At 47.3% G+C, this 13,974-nt stretch overlaps 1 protein-coding gene across 2 annotated transcripts in view; it reads left to right on the forward strand.

Annotated features, from left to right (window-relative positions):
• Positions 1-812: 812 nt before the first annotated feature.
• ST3GAL2 (ST3 beta-galactoside alpha-2,3-sialyltransferase 2) overlaps positions 813-13,974 on the forward strand; it is a 33,436-nt gene continuing 20,274 nt past the window's right edge. For both annotated transcript variants that reach the window (XM_075576595.1, XM_075576594.1), the window contains exon 1: positions 813-969. The gene's annotated coding sequence lies outside the window, so the exon portion shown is untranslated. The remainder of the gene's footprint in view (positions 970-13,974) is intronic.

Genomic DNA, 13,974 nt, shown 5'->3' on the forward strand with positions numbered 1-13,974 from the left:
AAATAAAAAGAGACTTTATTTAAAAAAAAAAATATTGGTGCTTTAAGTGCTAACAGATGTATGTATGTCTTTATTTATATAGCGCCATTAATGTACATAGTGCTTCACAGCAGTAATATACGTGACAATCATATAAATAATAAATAATCCATAATGTGGAGAAGTGCTTCAGACATACATTTAGAAAAAGGAGTCCCTTCTCTGAAGAGCTTACAGTCTATTAATTAAATAAATTAACAACCTTGTTTCCAAATCTCCTTACTTTCAACCTCTTCTGCAACTCAGTCACACAGCTCAGTGCATGCAGGTTATATTGTGTAATAAACCTTAACTGCAACTATGAAACATCTTGTAACTCTATATTATAATGGAATGATGATACATCTCTTATGATACAAGAATAATAAGCGGATTGTAGTTTTAAAGTAACACAAACTGCACATTAAAAAAAGTCTACTGTTACAGAATGCAGAAATGTGTAAAACCTCCAGTTAATTTCCTGTACAAGAAATTCCTATTGATTCCTCTCAGTCCCGTTAACTACCGTATGAATACCACACTGTAAACCCTCGTCCCCAAAAGCATCCCTGGGAATTGTAGTTTTTTCCTCACATGGCGTCATGTCCCACTGACCCCACACTGCCAGCTTTGGAGACTTCAACCCCCAGAGAACTTTGCGCCAGTCCCCTCTTAGACCTGGTTCGGCGATCATGGGAGTTGTAGTCATCAAGCGGCTCCGTTCACTTTACTCGTGGTGGCTCTCCACCGTTTAAAAAAACTCAATTTCCCAGCAGCCCCCGGGCCCCGCAACCTACTGCTGTTTGAAATATCTCTTCTGCTGCTTCTAGGGGGCTGGGCAAAGGGGGGTTCTTCTCGCATTGTGAGTGCTGGAGATAAAAAGAGGAGACGAGGGGATTCTTTTTTGCAAAGGACAGCAACAAAGGCCTGTATCTAAAGAAGTGTAGGAAGGTAACATAATATCAATTATTGTCGGATTTTTCTTTTATTACCATGTAAGCTCCACATCTGTGATCAGCAGGCTGGTGGGACTGCATTTTCTGGCTGTCTTTCTATCATTTATTCATGCTTTTGGCAGGGTAAAGATGTGATTTTTTAAAATTATTTTTTATTTATTTATATATATATATAATGCATGTCTGATGGGTGGGAATTAAGGATGCAGCTCAGAAGCCTTTGTGGTTAGGAGTTTAGACCTAATTAGCATTGTACTTTTGTGATTGTAGCATATAGGCTGTATCTATTCACCACTCCCAGGCACTTTTAACCCAACCCTTACTGCACAAAAACGCAGCCGGATCTTACCAAATCTATTCCTTCCCCTTCTTTGATTCATCAGCCCTTCCAATTCCTTTTTTTTACAGTGAAAGCCAGAGGGTGGGACCGGTGTAGCAGAGAGATTAGATCTTTTGCATTGTCAAACATCAATTCTCTTTTATTCCAATGATTCTTCCTCCCCTGCAGTGTGGGTTAGGAGTCAAGTTCAACCCTGTGGTCAGTCATCCTGTTTGCACAGCAGACCTAGCTGTGTATTTAACAGCTGGCAAAACAAGCATATCCCTAATGTATCAAACCAACCTGGCTATTTTGAGAGTAAAATGCACCCCCCCCCCCCCCCCCCACACCTACAAATGAATGAGCTACACTATATAATGATGCAGTGCATTTGTACACAGGTGTAGCAAAACATTATTTGTACCCTTTCATTTTGGGAAAAATACATGTGGACAAAAGGGTCTGCACCTCATAGCTGAGATGTAGAACCCATAACCATTCTGGGATGTTGACTTGTGCATTGCTACCATTAATAATTAATGACCAAGTGTGGAGCCCTGTCCCAAAATCCGAATTTGTCATGCTAAGGATAAAGGGTTGCAGAATATTATTGGTGTTTCGCAAGCGTAATTTATTGAAAATCTGAAGTGCAACCTCTTTTTGGTCTCTGTCTGGCATGTGGCATTAATATAAGCGTATAATAGAGTGAAAGCATGTGAGTGTGTGTGCAAATATGTACCATTGTATTGGACTATGGGCCATTTTTACAAATCGTGCTACCTATTCACTTTGCTCTGCGATGGGTTGCTAGCAAGTCTAGCAGGGAAGCTCACACTTGTGCTTAAAAAAATACTTGTCCTGTCTATTGTCCTAGTAGACAAAGCTTTAGCTGGTTAGCAGTAAACAGCAATATGCAACGCAGGACTTATATTTTTCAGATGACTCATATAGTGGGTATTTTAGCCATTACACCACTGGTGGAAAGGATTGTATGGAATTGCTGTCTTGTTCTGCGCCCTCCACAGAAACTCATGCTTTGGCCCATAATGCAGCTGAAAATACATAGTGTAGCTGGCTTCCTTAGAAAGATTAAATCCCCTAGGCCCATATTCACTAAAGGATGCTAAACTTTAGGAAGGAACCATTTAGTGAATATGGGCCTTGGAGTGCAAAGGTTTTCATATATTTCTTATCCTATGAAGAATTAATGTTTTATTTTTCATGGGTCTTGTGAATATTTCATCTTGCCAAGCTTGTCTTGCCCGTTTATGCTGTTTTGATGATGGCATCCTAGTTGCTTTACAAGAAGGGGAATATGTGAAGATTGCCAAGAGACTTGTAGAAGAGGGGTCCACCATCTTCTCACCAAAAGACTGTAACTTAACCTACCTCATTTGTTTTCTTTTTGTTGTACTTCCCCTTTAGCCGTTTTGCTAAAATGGCAGTAATTCATGTGCACCTGTTTGGAAAGGAGTGCTGCGTTGTGCTCAGGAAATGAACACGTTGTTCGTGTACCATGTGATGTCAAGAAATAACAAGCATTTTTTTTTGGGGGGGGGAGAAAATGAATAAAAGAAAGTGGGAGGATGTCGACAGACTCCCATCTGCAGCAGTGACCTGTATATGGGGTCCGTCCCTCCTAGGACCACAGTGTACTAATGGCAGTGACCTGTATAAGGGGTCCGTCCCGCCTAGAGCCACAGTGTACTAATGGCAGTGACATGTATATGGGGTCCGTCCCGCCTAGGACCACAGTGTACTAATGGCAGTGACCTGTATATGGGATCCGTCCCGCCTAGAGCCACAGTGTACTAATGGCAGTGACCTGTATATGGGTTCCGTCCCTCCAAGGACCACAGTGTACTAATGGCAGTGACCTGTATATGGGGTCCGTCCCTCCTAGGACCACAGTGTACTAATGGCAGTGACCTGTATATGGGATCCGTCCCTCCTAGGACCACAGTGTACTAATGGCAGTGACATGTATATGGGATCCGTCCCTCCTAGGACCACAGTGTACTAATGGCAGTGACATGTATATGGGGTCCGTCCCTCCTAGGACCACAGTGTACTAATGGCAGTGACCTGTATATGGGGTCCGTCCCTCCAAGGACCACAGTGTACTAATGGCAGTGACATGTATTTTTTTATTTATTTGTGCACATTTCTCTATTACAAGTGAACATAATATAACATCGTATAGAACGACGGGCGTTGACAAATATCAGTGTTATCACTTCAATGTTGTCAAACACCCGGAAAATGATATATGGCCCATTCAGATTAAAAGTACAGAATTAATTTCACAGTATTTTATCATAAGAAATTGGCAAATATCCCGGTCCGCGTTAGAAATATACAGCGGAATTGCTGTGTGCCATTTTAAAGGTGGAAATGATATTTTCTTCTATTTTAAAAAAAGTTTAATCTGGTAGACTTTTTTTTTTTTTTAACGTTGACATATACAGTTAACAAAACAGGAGGGGGTGAAAGGGAGCGAACTCTAGGAAATGGGATACATATCCTGTGGCTTGGAATAGTAAAGAGAATTGAGATGAATAAGGGCTTTACATCTGTATTACTATGCCATATTATTATAAAGCCATCTTTGTTTCCTGATTCTTGTCTGTCTCTCGTCCTTTTGGCATAACCTTAAGGGCAGTGATATGTTTGAAGGGGTCAGCCCTTCCTAGAGCTGCAGTGTACTAATGGCATTAACCTGTTTAAGGGGTCACCGCTGTGTGATTTGCTGCCTCTTTGTACCGATCGATGTATTTTGAAATAATTTGTAATGCCAGCTTTGTAAATGTGAGGTGCTGAGGCTTGGGAGGGGTTTGATTTTTTTCCCCTCTGGCAGCTTCCTTTTAGCTGATGTCAGTGTGTGTTTAACAAGTATGCACAGACTGAGCCCCTCCCCCCCCGCTCCTCCTCCCCCCCCCTGCTCCTCCCCCCCCCCCCCCCCGCTCCTCTTATCATTATTGGCTCTCTGCTAATTAATAATAAAAATGAAAAAAAAAACCTTGATTGACGCGCTCCCTCATTCGGAGACCCCCAACAAATGGAGTTTGTAATAAATAAGATGGAAGCAGGTGATTATTTTCTGTTTGCTTGGTTAGATTTATTTAGGGAAGCCAATTAGACTGTTCTGTCCTTGACAAAAGATTGTCTGGCCGGTTACTGGCTGGCCGGCTACTGGCTGGCCATTACTCACTTGTAATGGGGTAATCCCTCTTGGGACCAATGTGTTTGAATGGCAGTGATTTGTTTAAAGATGCACGCCAGGGATAGATATTTAAGTTCTGCTGGGTGAAAAGGCAACAAAAAACTTCCACTGTTGGCATATAGCCATAGACAAGTGAGCGTACTCACAAGTGATACTTACAGGCATACCTTGTATTAACGTACGCAATGGGACCGGAGCATGTATGTAACTATGTAACTACAGGCATACCCTGTATTAACGTACGCAATGGGACCGGAGCATGTATGTAACTATGTAACTACAGGCATACCCCGTATTAACGTACGCAATGGGACCGGAGCATGTATGTAAAGCGAAAATGTACTTAAAGTGAAGCACTACCTTTTTCCCACTTATCGATGCATGTACTGTACTGCAATCGTCACATACGTGCATAACTGATGTAAATAACGCATTTGTAACAGGCTCTGTAGTCTCCCCGCTTGCGCACAGCTTCGGTACAGGTAGGGAGCCAGTATTGCTGTTCAGGACGTGCTGACAGGCGCATGCGTGAGCTGCCGCTTGCCTATTGGGCGATATGTCCTTACTCGCGAGTGTACTTAAAGTGAGTGTCCTTAAACCGGGGTATGCCTGTATATATTATTTTCAGAGCTGACCCGTTTTGACTTCAGCTTTGAGGACCCCCATCTTTCCCGAGTTAATTACCTACGTAAGCTGGGTTCACAACATTGCGGCCGATGGGAAGCTGTGACGTCATCCCGTGCTTTCCTATTGGTCCACGTGACCGGGGGAGCTTTAAACGGCACAAATATACCGGCGGCAGTATCTTGGGGAGCAGGGGGTCCTCGCAAGTGAAATCAACACGCCTCTTGTACAGATTGTGATTGGAGCAGAACAGGAGTTGATCGTTCGTTCTCCTGACATTAGGGGGCTTGATTTTGGGGTCGTGATCACTACGCGAACAGTCGCATGGTCTGGAACCAGGTTTCTCCCCACCCCCCAAGTTGTCTTCTAAGCACTAAGCTGAGACTTGGGAGAACTTTCTTCTGTGGCTGCTCTCATTTGTGACATTGCTGTGTTCAACAAGAGTTTGCACAGGCAAACCACCATTTTTGTTTTCTGGGTTTTCAGGTAAGGGCTGAGTTAGATGGGGGTAGAGGTAACAGTTTGTTGCCAAACACCCTGTCACCGGAGATCAGGACAATTTAAACAGGATCGCAAACGCCAGATCGAACAAAGGAGTTTCATAAAACAAGTGTTTTTAATTTTTTATATTTTGGCCGGAGCCAACAGGAGCAACACAGCACACCACTTCAGTGTTACACTCGCACAGCACACCACTTCAGTGTTACACTCGCACAGCACACGGCTTCTGTGTTACACTCGCACAGCACACGGCTTCCGTGTTACACTCGCACAGCACACCGCCTCAGTGTTACACTCACACAGCACACGGCTTCCGTGTTACACTCGCACAGCACACGGCTTCCGTGTTACACTCGCACAGCACACGGCTTCCGTGTTACACTCGCACAGCACACGGCTTCCGTGTTACACTCGAACAGCACACCGCTTCAGTGTTACACTCGCACAGCACACGGCTTCCGTGTTACACTCGAACAGCACACCGCTTCAGTGTTACACTCGCACAGCACACGGCTTCCGTGTTACACTCGCCCAGCACACGGCTTCCGTGTTACACTCGCCCAGCACACGGCTTCCGTGTTACACTCGCACAGCACACAGCTTCCGTGTTACGCTCGCACAGCACACGGCTTCCGTGTTACACTCGCACAGCACACCGCTTCCGTGTTACACTCGCATAGCACACAGCTTCCGTGTTACGCTCGCACAGCACACGGCTTCCGTGTTACACTCGCACAGCACACCGCTTCCGTGTTACACTCACACAGCACACCGCTTCCGTGTTACACTCGCACAGCACACGGCTTCCGTGTTACACTCGCACAGCACACCGCTTCCGTGTTACACTCGCACAGCACACAGCTTCCGTGTTACGCTCGCACAGCACACGGCTTCCGTGTTACACTCGCACAGCACACCGCTTCCGTGTTACACTCGCACAGCACACCGCTTCCGTGTTACACTCGCACAGCACACGGCTTCCGTGTTACACGCGCACAGCACACGGCTTCTGTGTTACACTCGCACAGCACACCGCTTCCGTGTTACACTCGCACAGCACACCGCTTCCGTGTTACACTCGCACAGCACACCGCTTCCGTGTTACACTCGCACAGCACACCTCTTCTGTGTTGCACTTGCAGAAATGGGGGTTACGGGGGAATCCTATCTTGGTGCTGGCTAGCGCTTCGGTAATCTTACCCAAGCTGTCACATGGTTCCACATGGTGAGTACCACGGTCCCGTAGGGGGGCTAGTTGCATTCTATCAAGTTTAAAAGTCCCGCTCGTCTATATTATTAATAATAATAATAATATCATTTATTTGTGAAGCACCAGCGCAGTACAATGGGGTACAGAGTTATTTATATTACATAAACAGTTGCATACAAGTGAGGACAAAAGGGCGCAGATGCGAAGAGGTAATGAGGGCCCTGCTTGAAAGGTTCTTGCCAATTAAAATGGGCCGGGGACCTCGGTCAGCCGGCCGTGACTGGCAACAGTGCTTCTCTACCCGGGACTGTTGGATCTCGATCTGATGACGTACGAGTACTCGGGACACGAAGAAACGCACACACAGGGTAATTCTGAGCAGAATGAAGGACAATGTTGAAACAAGAAGATAAGGTGGCTGCTCATTGTAGGATAACGTGTGGCTCTGGTTGGAATAGGAAATGTGTGGCTAGACCAAAGTGGTGTTTGATGTGCAGAAAGTAGTATGCAAACTCCTCTGCCCTATTCTTTGGTCTGGGGTTGTGGCCGAGAGAGAGACCGCAGTAGGAGAGGTGTTGTCTGGAGGGGGCAAGACAGGCTTCTGTAATGGCTAGAACAGGAATGGGCAAACTACGGCCCATTGGCTGCGGCGCATATTGTGGGGGGGCGTTGGCGTCTGCAGCAGGGAGAGCAAAGGAGGAAGCCGGCAGAGGGGGGGCGGCTACAGCAGAAGACAATGGGGTGGAGCCCACCCCAGTGGTCCAACCCGGACGTAAGTGACAACTTCTGGCGTTGGGCACTGCTCCACTCCACAGCTGGTGAAGGAGAGAGACATGCAGGTTGGAGGGGAGCACGTAGGGGAGAAGCTGGCGAGGGGAGCTTTGGTAAGATATGTGTACTTTCGATGTTGAGTATTTTTCCTGCGAAGATTGTCGAGAGAGTTGGAAATGAACAGATCTTGTATTGCCGTGAGTTTGTTGCAGACAGGTGGGTAGGGAAGGTAGAAGTGTAATGGGGATGAGGTTGGAGTCAGCACTGCGTGGTGAGGAGGAGGCTTTGGGGCAGGGTGTGGGATGTGGGAGGACTGATATGTGAGTAGGACCAGGATTGTGAAACATGTTGTGACAGAGTTGGAGTAGTAGTGATTTAAGGAGAGTAGGATATTTTTTGTGTGATGTGAGACGCAGAAGGCGTTGATGGCTACAGAATGAGGGAGATGACAGTAGCGAATGAGACATTAAGCAAGAGTATTTGTGGGTGTCAGTGTGGGAGCTAGGGGTAGAGGCAACGTGCAAGTGAGAGCACAAATGCTATGTCTGTCAACCACAGAGTGAGGGCTCTCCTGAGATGGGCTAACCGTGGGAGGTGACGGTACTTAAGGATAGCCCACAGAGGTGGGTTTAAGGAGCGTGGGAATTTCAAACTGACCAATGGGAACTGAGCCGGTTGGGTATAGGACCCAGGCCTCCATTTCCAGTTTCCACCTGATACCTTCATGCAGATAGCTGCCTCAGCCTGGGGTGAACAATAGCTCTGCTTTTGAAGTAGATGTTCCTCCAGTGTCCCAAGCACCTCGCCCAGCCAAGCTGTGGATAGCCGGCGTAGATGCCTTTTGTGTGCCAGTTGGCTAAATGAATTACCAGGCTATCCCACATTACATACGCACGGAGAATATGTAGGGGGGATACACAGAAACGCACTGATCAGCCATTTTTACTGCATTAAGATGGTCTTTTAGCCTGTGACACAGGCAACCATCTGGAAAAGTAGGGGCAACTGCTGGGCTTAACCTTCAATGTGCTGGCCAGGCTGACCCTACATCACACTTGCCCCCCCCCCCTAAGATTTGAGCACTGTGGTAGCAACCCCAATATCGATCCCCAAGATCGAGGGCGGTCTTTGCCCTCTTGTCCGGCCTGGGGTTGTCCTGCCGGGATAGGCCATCAGCATTGCCGTGCTCACTGCACTTTTTGTGATGTATGGGAAAGTAATATTCCTGCAGGGCAAGACTCCAGTGTCATAGCTTCCCGTTCTCCCCCGACACCCAATGCAACCATCTCGGGCTTGTGGTTGGTGACCACCATAAAGGATCGCCCATGAACATAGGGCTGTAGTTCTTTACAGCCCACCCAATCGCAAGACACTCTTCAATGATGACATAGGTGACCGGAGCTAACAACCTGTGGCTCAATTAAACTACGGGGTGTTCTAGTTCATCTTCCTACCTGACAGCACAGCACTGATGCTATAGGTAGTCTGCACCAGGAACCGCTTGGTGTAGTCGGGGGGCCGCCAAGATCGGAGCACTAGATTTTTGAGTGCCTGGAATGCCGTCTCGCACTCCGGAGACCAGATCACTGCGTAGGAGAGCCTTTATCTTGTCAGAACTGTCAAGGGGAGCATACGCAGTATAGCCCCGTCAGCCGATGGCCAGGAGAAGAGAGCCCACGCATGCGCAGAGGATAGCGCCAGCGCAGGCTATGCAGGGGAGGCTCTGAAGGGACAACAGTCCCCAGGAGGCCTAGGGGCAGATAGCCAGGGAGCCAATCACGCAGCTTGATCCTCCTGCACCTGGAGAGACACATTTTCGAGCGCTCAGCCCACGCTAGTCAGTTAGGACCAGGAAGAGCTAGGTGTTGGAGGTGAGTGCAGGGGTCTGTGACCCACTGCATTAGGCCAGCAGCCCCCTAGGCCCCAGTTAGGCCCTGAGCCATATTATAGTTTGTTGTGCTTCAGGGACAGGCCCTAGGTTAGGGACCCTGCCCCTTAGTGTTATACAGTGACCGTAAGGGATACAGCGGACGCTACGCTTCCCGTGAAGAGGCTTGGGATCAGGCCTACCACACAGAGAGAGCAGGACTATATTCAGGGTGGACTGCCCTGACAGAGCATCGCGCTGGTGGAACCGGACGCCGCCCAGGAGGTCGTCTGATCCTTTGCGAAGATATTTGAACGCCCAGGTGCCGCCAGTACTCGCACATAGCGGCAGCGCTGACCACGGGACAGGGGTTATACTGTGGACACGGTGTGGGGGTACACGGTGGTGAGAGAAGGGTTATACTTTCTATAGGCGAGAGTATTGATTATGACAATTATAGAGTGATAAGTAGTATGCATATGTATAGTAAACCCAGTTCTGTTTTATGCAAGTGTGATTATTGTGTTGAGTTCCTGTGAGGGGCAAATCCCACTCCGTTGGGATCCCTCCCAGGTGGAGGCGCTGCACAGAGTAGTAGAATTATATCGCCCCAGGCTCTCCGTGGCAGAGGCTCAGGCCCTGCGAGCCAACAGGTTATTAACAGCATTAGTAGTTTCTGTGTTCAGGGGGAAACAGGGCTACACACATCTATAGGGAACTGCAATCACAAAGTTCCCTTCGTTATGACCCTCTGCTCCTCTTCCTGGTGCTCCCACTCGCAGCCAACGTGCACGACTGACGTCTCATTGCGCAATGAGCACACCCCTGTGACGGAGGACAACCGACAGACCACAAAGACACCGCAGAGGGACAGTTACTCGCACACGCCCGTGTGCGTCAATATAGAATTTTATATTTATTAATTGACCTCAGACTCGCTCCTTTCACCTTCTCCAGAAGTCACTCTTATCTATCAATTAGCAAGTCATATGTGACTTGCACTTGGGCTACTGTGCTCTTCTCTGCTGTTTATTGTGACAAGTACACAACGGCTACTGGTGACAGAGGGGAGCAACCAATTGTGGATAAAGACAACACTGAGTGTCTTTGCTCACACATGCCCGTGTGAGTAGTTCTAGAGTCTATATTTCATCACTACCCCAATCTGCCATTAAGGGTTTTTTGTTTGTTTTTTGCAACACTACATTTATCTGTTTTCTCTTAACCTATTTTTTTTTTTTTTTTTTTTGGATGCGCTTATTTCCACGACAATTTACACCCCCCCCAAGGATCACGGAATAATCCTTCTTGATTGAGCTGCAGCAACATCAGGGCCAGTATTTTCTATTTTACAAGTACTGTATTCTGTATACATTTTAAGACCTTCCATCCTCCCACTGAGACCCAAAAGGAGGAAACGGCTTTTCTGCGAGTAGGTGTACCTGGCCACACACTTCTTTATTTAATCCAAACGTCGCCTTTACAAGCTGCGTGAAACAAGCAGCAATAAACCCAAAGGGGATCCATGCCATTACCCAGAATCCATTGCTGCAGTGGATGCCATTGCTGTGAGATTATGAGACACGGCAGGTTTGTGGAACCTGGCTCAGACATGTAGACGTAGTGCTCTGACAGATACCAAGAGGGCGTCGCATGTCTCGTCTCATCACATTACCAACACCTTCTGTAACCCTCCAGGCTAGGAATACAGAATATCACTTGCCTTCCTGTACTGTAAATGTGTTCTACTGTATGTACGTGAGATCTGGGACTTGTCGATTCTAATATGAGAATCTATTAAAGCTGCATTTTGGTACCCAAGTTCTTAAACACGAACATCCCTTTTCATTTGCAGTATATTGGTGCACTGTTGCCCATGTTGCTAAGCAGTGCTGTTCCATGAGACCCCTTCAAGACCATTATATAGAATTGGTCAGAAGGTGTCTCCTGGTTTCGGCAGGTGTCTTTATAGAAAAGCACCAGTTGGTAAATATGGGCCTATACATCTTATACCTTGTCTGCTAGAAGAACACAAGTTGAAATGGCAAAGAACACTTTCCCTAAAGTATTAGTCGGTGTTAACATGTCTTTAAAGCAACGTCATCATTTGCGGCTTTCTATCGGGCGGGCATTTAAATGCTATTTAACAATGGTGGCCACCGATTTGCTACTTTTTTATTAAACAACCTATTTTTTATCGTGGTGTGGTTTTTTTGTTTTGTTTAATTCCCTGCACGTGCTGTAGATTTTTATTATCTATGAAACTCTAGGGAGACGTATCTGTGCCTCAAGCGGTACAGTCTGAAACCGTACTGCGGGATCTCGCGATGGAGAATGTGGGATAAAAATGGAAAGACGCGGAAACTTGATGTGTGGTTGTAGCTTTCCAGTGATTTTATTATAAATTGACCGATCGGAGAGGTAGTGGAAGAATTATCCCTGAGGACTTCAACGTTATTGCAGTTCTATTCGGAGTAGGTTAGAGCGCATCTTTCACTCCTTTTTGGCAGACAAGTAGTTATATGGATTGTTTTTCCTGTTGTCTGGGGTGTATCCCCTACAGAAGCAAGACCAGCACGTGTGTGTGTCTGCAACGCTGTATATATCCTTGTACAGTATCTCTGCATTACAGAGTCAGACAGGGCATATATTTTGTAAGCAGAACCATTTATCTCCCTTACAGCCATAGGGGGCTAACAACACGCCGTATGACCACATAACATGCTGAGCTGGCAGTGAAAGGACGTGTGACCTTTTGTATAGGTGACCCCTGATGGTCTAGGACATTTTTGCAGCGGTCAAATTACCGCCGGTGCTTTACCGCGACTCAGCCCGCTGCCGGGACCTGTTGCCACCAACCACTTTGCTGCTAAGGTAAGCCACTAATCTAACGGCTTAAACCCCTAAAACTAACCCCATACCCTGACCGCTAAAACGGCTCGTGGAAGCGACAGATCGGCTGCGGCGGAGGGTCCCTCGGCGGTCGAACGCCAACGGTTATTTGGCAGAAGCGAAGCGACCGCAGCCAAACATCCCATTCCATTCCATTCTCTAAAGCCAGTGCCGGAGGCTTCTAAACCACTTCAGAACCAATGGCGCGCGTGTGTGTGTGCGTGAGCGTGTGTGTGCGCGCGCACAAACAGTCCTTGATATAGAGTGATAGCTATAGATATATCTCACGCATTGGCAATCTAAACATACACAATGATAAACACTCAAAGTGAGCAAAGATAGACCCGCACATGCTTATATACAGGTATATACTGCTGCATCTGCTGGCCTTGTACTTCTGCCTATATGGGTTCTTGTCATTGTTTCTATATATCGGTGTTGGTGACTTTGTGCAGTGGGTTTAAATAGCTTTAACCCCGTTGGCCCATCTGGCATTGAAGGGGTTAAAATGTGTGCCTACTACACCCGTGCCGGTCTGACTCCCCTGCTTATGGACTTTTTGCTCAGTTGCGCGTCTGCAGTTGATTTTAGTTCCATGTGGAAAGCCTTTTGCTTTGCTGGCAGAGTGAGGTAATGAGCCCGACGCCCCCCTCCATCCCTCCCCCCAATCTCACCGCCTATCCAGAGGTCGTGGTGATGGAGGGAGCGGGTGTGGCCGGACTCTCACTCTGAGACTGTGTGCTGGGGTTACCGAGCGGAGGAGCAGATCTGCGGCTGGCATTAGTTTATAGGGGTCCATGTTAAAGGGGCGATCCAGGCCGTCGGTTTATTTTAAAAATAAATGTGTATCTTATCGTTGGAGCAGGGGGGTTGTCTGGAACCGAACCCCATTAATTTCAGTTCCGGGGTCCCGTGATTCCAGAGATCCCTGCCTCCGTTGAAGGTGCCGGTAACGGCTCTCCTCGGGTGTGAGGGTTCACAATATGTCAAAAGGGACATTTTGGCGTCCCCGTCTGGCATTTTTTTTCACGTGATTGGCGAGACTCGGCTGATTTAAGCGCACAGCCAGCTGAACGGGATTCTGGGAACAGCAAGGAGCATATGTGGCTCCTCCACTGATTTTTTTGACGAGAGGTACCGGGTTGAGACCTGCGATCCCAGCTACAACGTAGGGTTAATATCTTTGCCACTTTCTGACTAGCTCGGTAGGGTCATTAATATAACCTCTGACAACAATGAGGGGGGCGACAGTACAGTGTAAAACATGCAGGCAAGGGAGAGAATTCAACAATGGGATGTGAGCGTTCAATATAACTGATGGAAATCGCTGTTCTAAAGCGCTTGCAATCTGTGTGATAGAAGAGAAACATGGGTCCGAGGACAGCGCTGTCATTATATTCTTTCAGGCTATTAACATGACAGGACGCTTGGTGAATGGAAAGGGAGTTCCAGAGGGATGGCTGTAGGCGTAAGCGATAAATGAGCAGAGACGTGAATGATTCTCCCCTCTGCCTGACCCCTGCTTCTCTGCGTCTTCCACACTAGGCGGTAATTGTCAGTGTGTACGCTGGCGTCTCCGTGCTCAGATCAGAC

The sequence above is a fragment of the Ascaphus truei genome, chromosome 19 (genome assembly GCF_040206685.1).
Source record: "Ascaphus truei isolate aAscTru1 chromosome 19, aAscTru1.hap1, whole genome shotgun sequence".
Classification (NCBI taxonomy): domain Eukaryota; kingdom Metazoa; phylum Chordata; class Amphibia; order Anura; family Ascaphidae; genus Ascaphus; species Ascaphus truei.